At 48.1% G+C, this 6,000-nt stretch overlaps 2 non-coding genes across 2 annotated transcripts; one reads left to right on the top strand and one right to left on the bottom strand.

Annotated features, from left to right (window-relative positions):
• The first annotated feature begins 660 nt into the window (after positions 1 to 660).
• LOC143827966 (U2 spliceosomal RNA) lies at positions 661 to 851 on the top strand. Its single transcript, XR_013227454.1, has one exon. It is a non-coding gene; the product is annotated as a U2 spliceosomal RNA (small nuclear RNA).
• Positions 852 to 3,487: 2,636 nt separating this feature from the next.
• LOC143827973 (U2 spliceosomal RNA) lies at positions 3,488 to 3,678 on the bottom strand. The gene has a single exon (XR_013227457.1). It is a non-coding gene; the product is annotated as a U2 spliceosomal RNA (small nuclear RNA).
• Positions 3,679 to 6,000: the final 2,322 nt, after the last annotated feature.

Here is a 6,000-nt window from a genome sequence, read left to right as displayed (position 1 = left end):
CCTTGAATCAATCTTTGTGGATCTTGAAGGGGCTACTGGACTCTGATTTTATTGTCCTTCCTCCAGGGAATTCAACGATGACGCGCGTCCTCCGTTCCCTTTGAGAATCAGGCGGGAGCCGCGTCGGTCTGAAGCGGCAGAACGACGTTTGACTCCAGAGGCACCTTTCAGTCCACGTGTGAGCTCTGGGCCTGCAGAAGCGCGCATGCGAGCAGAACCTCACCCCCGGAATAAAACTTGCTTGGTCTCAACGGGGCCCTTGGGCTCCAGCGTCCTTCCGTCCCGCTCTGTGCCGCCCATTAGACGGGGAGAGCGAGCCCTGCAAAGTGCACGCGCCATCAGAGAAGCTCCAGGAAAGTCAGCCGCAGCCACGAATCGAACGGCGTCCTGGGAAAGGGGGCGGGCCTATGCAGATCGCTGGCCAATGCCTGCCCGAGGCCCGGCATTCCCAGCTGTGAAACTGGAAGAGAGGAGAGAACCTGCGAAAGATTCTCCGGAAGGCCGCTTCTCCGGGAGGCGGAGAGAGCAGCCCGGTTGGAAGGCACAGAGAGATCGGCAGGGCCGGCGGAGGGGGCTGCGGGGCTGTGACTGCGTCGTTGCTCGCCGAGGCCTGCAAGTCAGTCAGGTCTGCGGAGGGAATTTCTCCGTGGCTTCTTCCGCATCGCTTCTCGGCCTTTTGGCTAAGATCAAGTGTAGTATCTGTTCTTATCAGTTTAATATCTGATACGTCCTCTATCTGAGGACTATATATTAAATGGATTTTTGGAGCAGGGAGATGGAAGAGGGGCTTGCTCCGTCCACTCCACGCATCGGCCTGGTATTGCAGTGCCTCCAGGAACGGTGCACCTCCCACCCCAGGGAGAATATTTGTGGTTCAAAAGCAGATGAGAATTTGGGCTTTGCTTCTCTTTATTAAGCAAAGTTTTGAAATCGGAGTCTTTGTGTGTGGTGCGCACTTCCTCGGACAATGGAACAGGCATCATAAGAATCAGAGTCCAGTAGCACCTTTAAGACCAACAAAGATTTATTCAAGGTGTGAGCTTCTGAGTGCAAGCACTCTTCCTCAGACTAAGAACTCCCTACATGATCGGGGGAATATATAGCAAAAATCAATTCTGTTACATTAGTACACCGTGTCACACATCCAAATACAGCCAGTGATAATTCTTTGCCAAAACAGTCAATCAATCAGGCATCATAAGAGTTCAGGTTGTTGTTGTTAGGTGCAAAGTCATGTCGGACCCATCGCGAGCCCATGGACAATGATCCTCCAGGCCTTCCTGTCCTCTACCATTCCCTGGAGTCCATTTAGGTTTGCACCGACTGCTTCAGTGACTCCATCCAGCCACCTCATTCTCTGTCGTCCCCTTCTTCTTTTGCCCTCAATCGCTCCCAGCATTAGGCTCTTCTCCAGGGAGTCCTTCCTTCTCATGAGGTGGCCAAAGTATTTGAGTTCTGCAAAGTATTTGAGTTTCATCTTCAGGATCTGGCCTTCTAAAGAGCAGTCAGGGCTGATCTCCTCTAGGACTGACCGGTTTCTTCGCCTTGCAGTCCAAGGGACTCGCAAGAGTTCTCCAGCACCAGAGTTCAAAAGCCTCAATTCTTTGACGCTCGGCCTTCCTTGTAAGAGCCTCTTGTGGCGCAGAGTGGTAAGGCAGCTGTCTGAAAGCTTTGCCCATGAGGCTGGGAGTTCAATCCCAGCAGCCGGCTCAAGGTGGACTCAGCCTTCCATCCTTCCGAGGTCGGTAAAATGAGTACCCAGATTGCTGGGGGGTAAATGGTAATGACTGGGGAAGGCACTGGCAAACCACCCCGTATTGAGTCTGCCATGAAAACGCTGGAGGGCGTCACCCCAAGGGTCAGACATGACTCGGTGCTTGCACAAGGGATACCTTTACCTTTACCTTCCTTATGGTCCAACTTTCACAGCCATACATTGCAACTGGGAAGACCATAGCCTTGACTAAACGCACTTTTGTTGGCAGGGTGATGTCTCTGCTTTTTAGGATGCTGTCTAGATTTGCCATAGCTTTCCTCCCCAGGAGCAAGCGTCTTTTAATTTCTTTGCTGCAGTCCCCATCTGCAGTGATCTTGGAGCCCAGGAAAATAAAATCTGTCACTATCTCCATTTCTTCCCCATCTATTTGCCAGGAATTGAGAGGGCCGGATGCCATGATCTTTGTTTTCTTGATGTTGAGTTTCAAGCCAACTTTTGCACTCTCCTCCTTCATCCGCATTAACAGGCTCTTTAGTTCCTCTTCACTTTTTGCCATTAGAGTGGTATCATCTGCATATCTGAGGTTGTTGATATTTCTCCCTGCAATCTTGATCCCAATTTGTGACTCCTCTAATCCCACCTTTCTCATGATGTGCTCCGCATACAAGTTAAATAGACAAGGCGACAGTATACAGCTTTGCCGAACTCCTTTCTCAATTTTGAACCAATCTGTGATTCCATGTTCAGTTCTCACTGTTGCTTCTTGACCTGCATATAAGTTTCTCAAGAGACAAATAAGATGCTCTGGTATTCCCATCTCTTTAAGAACTTGCCACAATTTGTTGTGCTCCACACAATGAAGCAGAAGTAGATGTTCTTCTGGAACTCCCTAGCTTTCTCCATGATCCAGCATATGTTGGCAATTTGATCTCTAGTTCCTCTGCCTCTTTGAAATCCTGCCTGTATTAGGAAGTAAATTAGTAAACTTTCACAACATCCGGTAAAATTGTTTGCTAGAAAAGCTTATCAGTCCTTAGGGTTCAATTGTAGTTCACAGAAACATTGGGGAAATAAAAATGTCAAGGTTAGTAATTAATGACAGACACTTTCCCAGTTTTGAAAATTAGTGATTAAAAGAGGCTAGTTGCTTCTCTAGGGAGTCACGTAAAAGACTCCAGTATAGCACACTTGTTTGTATTTGACCAGAAAGGAGAGATGGGCCCATGTGAACCGTCAAACATGTAACCCTTTCTCTGACAGCTTGATGTAGTGGTTAGGATTGGTGGTTTCTAATCTGGTCAAACTCTAATCTTTTAATCACTAATTTTCAACACTGGGAAAGTGTCTGTCATTAATTACTAACCTTGACATTTTGACAAGTTTGATAGGTTTACTAATTTACTTCCTAATACTTGAACTCTTATGATGCCTGATTGAATGACTGTTTTGGCAAAGAATTAACACTGGCTGTATTTGGATGTGTGACACGGTGTACTAATGTAACAGAATTGATTTTTGCTATATATTCCCCCGATCATGTAGGGAGTTCTTAGTCTGAGGAAGAGTGCTTGCACTCAGAAGCTCACACCTTGAATAAATCTTTGTTGGTCTTAAAGGTGCTACTGGACTCTGATTCTTATGATGCCTGTTCCATTGTCCGAGGAAGTGCGCACCACACACAAAGACTCCGATTTCAAAACTTTGCTTAATAAAGAGAAGCAAAGCCCAAATTCTCATCTGCTTTTGAACCACAAATATTCTCCCTGGGGTGGGAGGTGCACCGTTCCTGGAGGCACTGCAATACCAGGCCGATGCGTGGAGTGGACGGAGCAAGCCCCTCTTCCATCTCCCTGCTCCAAAAATCCATTTAATATATAGTCCCCAGATAGAGGACGTATCAGATATTAAACTGATAAGAACAGATACTACACTTGATCTTAGCCAAAAGGCCGAGAAGCGATGCGGAAGAAACCACGGAGAAATTCCCTCCGCAGACCTGACTGACTTGCAGGCCTCGGCGAGCAACGACGCAGTCACAGCCCCGCAGCCCCCTCCGCCGGCCCTGCCGATCTCTCTGTGCCTTCCAACCGGGCTGCTCTCTCCGCCTCCCGGAGAAGCGGCCTTCCGGAGAATCTTTCGCAGGTTCTCTCCTCTCTTCCAGTTTCACAGCTGGGAATGCCGGGCCTCGGGCAGGCATTGGCCAGCGATCTGCATAGGCCCGCCCCCTTTCCCAGGACGCCGTTCGATTCGTGGCTGCGGCTGACTTTCCTGGAGCTTCTCTGATGGCGCGTGCACTTTGTAGGGCTCGCTCTCCCCGTCTAATGGGCGGCACAGAGCGGGACGGAAGGACGCTGGAGCCCAAGGGCCCCGTTGAGACCAAGCAAGTTTTATTCCGGGGGTGAGGTTCTGCTCGCATGCGCGCTTCTGCAGGCCCAGAGCTCACACGTGGACTGAAAGGTGCCTCTGGAGTCAAACGTCGTTCTGCCGCTTCAGACCGACGCGGCTCCCGCCTGATTCTCAAAGGGAACGGAGGACGCGCGTCATCGTTGAATTCCCTGGAGGAAGGACAATAAAATCAGAGTCCAGTAGCCCCTTCAAGATCCACAAAGATTGATTCAAGGCGTGAGCTTTCGAGTGCAAGGTGAAAAACCTTGTCACGCCGCCCAGCCCAATTCCTGTCTCAAGAACCCCTCGGCCATCGCTCTAACCGTTTAGTCTTCTTACGCCTGCCTTGAAAGGCGGGCTCGGCCCTTCTTTGCTTGGTTGTGAAGTCTTTACGAGCAAATAAGATGGGCTGACAATTCATGCAGTATGTTAAATCAGTTTGTTAGCGAAACTACAGGAAAATTAGAATATGATTAAAAGAACAGTAAGAAATTGGACCCCCTTCAAGGATCGCTGCCTTGTTGTGGCAAGGGGGCTTGCGTAGTTCAGTGAAGCTATGAGCTATGCCGTGCAGGGCCACCCAAGACGGACAGGTCATAGCTGAGAGCTCTGACAAAAGGTGATCCACTGGAGAAGGCAATGGCAAACCACTCCAGTATCTTTGCCATGAAAACTCTATGGACAGTTCCAATAGGCATAACGATATGACGCTGGAAGATGAGCCCCTCAGGTCGGAAGGTGTCCAATATGCTACTGGGGATGAGCAGACGGCTAGTACGAGTAGCGCCAGAATGAATGAAGCGGCTGGGCCAAAGCCGAAAGGACGCTCAGTTGTGGAAGTAACTGGTGGCGAAAAGACAGTCCGATGCTGTAAAGATTTTTATTCCATAGGAACCTGGAACGTCAGATCCATGAATCAAGGCAAGCTGGACGTGGTTAAACAAGAAATGAGAAGACTGAACATCGACATTTTAGGAATCAGTGAACTAAAATGGACAGGAATGGGTGAATTTAATTCAGATGACCATCAGGTATACTATTGTGGACAAGAATCTCGCAGAAGAAATGGAGTAGCCTTCATAATCAATAAGAGAGTAGGAAAAGCAGTCTTGGGATACAATCCCCAAAATGACAGAATGATCTCAGTTCGAATCCAAGGCAAACCATTCAACATCACAGTGATCCAGGTCTACGCCCCAACCACTGCTGCTGAAGAGGATGAAGTTGATCAGTTCTATGAAGCCCTACAACACCTTCTAGAAGCAACGCCCAAAAATGATGTGCTTATCATCATGGGGGATTGGAATGCTAAAGTAGGAAGCCAAAAGATAACCGGGATAACAGGCAAGTTTGGCCTTGGAGTACAAAATGAAGCAGGGCACAGGCTGGTAGAATTTTGTCAAGAGAATACAATGGTCATAGCAAACACTCTTTTCCAGCAGCCCAAGAGACGACTCTACACATGGACATCACCAGACGGTCAACACAGAAATCAGATTGACTATGTGCTCTGCAGCCAAAGATGGAAAAGTTCTATCCAGTCAATAAAAACAAGACCAGGAGCTGATTGTGGTTCAGATCATGAGCTTCTTGTTGCAAAATTTAGGCTTAAATTGAAGAAAGTAGGGAAAAGCACTAGGCCACTCAGGTATGAACTAAATCATATCCCCGACGAATACACAGTGGAGGTGACAAATAGATTTAAGGAATTAGATCTGATAGACAGAGTGCCTGAAGAACTATGGACGGAGGTTTGCAACATTGTACAAGAGGTAGCAACTAAAACCATCCCAAAGAAAAAGAAATGCAAGAAATCAAAATGGCTGTCTGAGGAAGCTTTACAAATAGCTAAGGAGAGAAGGGAAGTGAAAGGCAAGGGAGAAAGAGAAAGATACACC

Source organism: Paroedura picta, chromosome 1 (genome assembly GCF_049243985.1).
Source record: "Paroedura picta isolate Pp20150507F chromosome 1, Ppicta_v3.0, whole genome shotgun sequence".
In the NCBI taxonomy this organism is placed as follows: domain Eukaryota; kingdom Metazoa; phylum Chordata; class Lepidosauria; order Squamata; family Gekkonidae; genus Paroedura; species Paroedura picta.
Note: the sequence above shows the minus strand (reverse complement) of the source record. Positions and strands in the feature narration are given on the sequence as shown.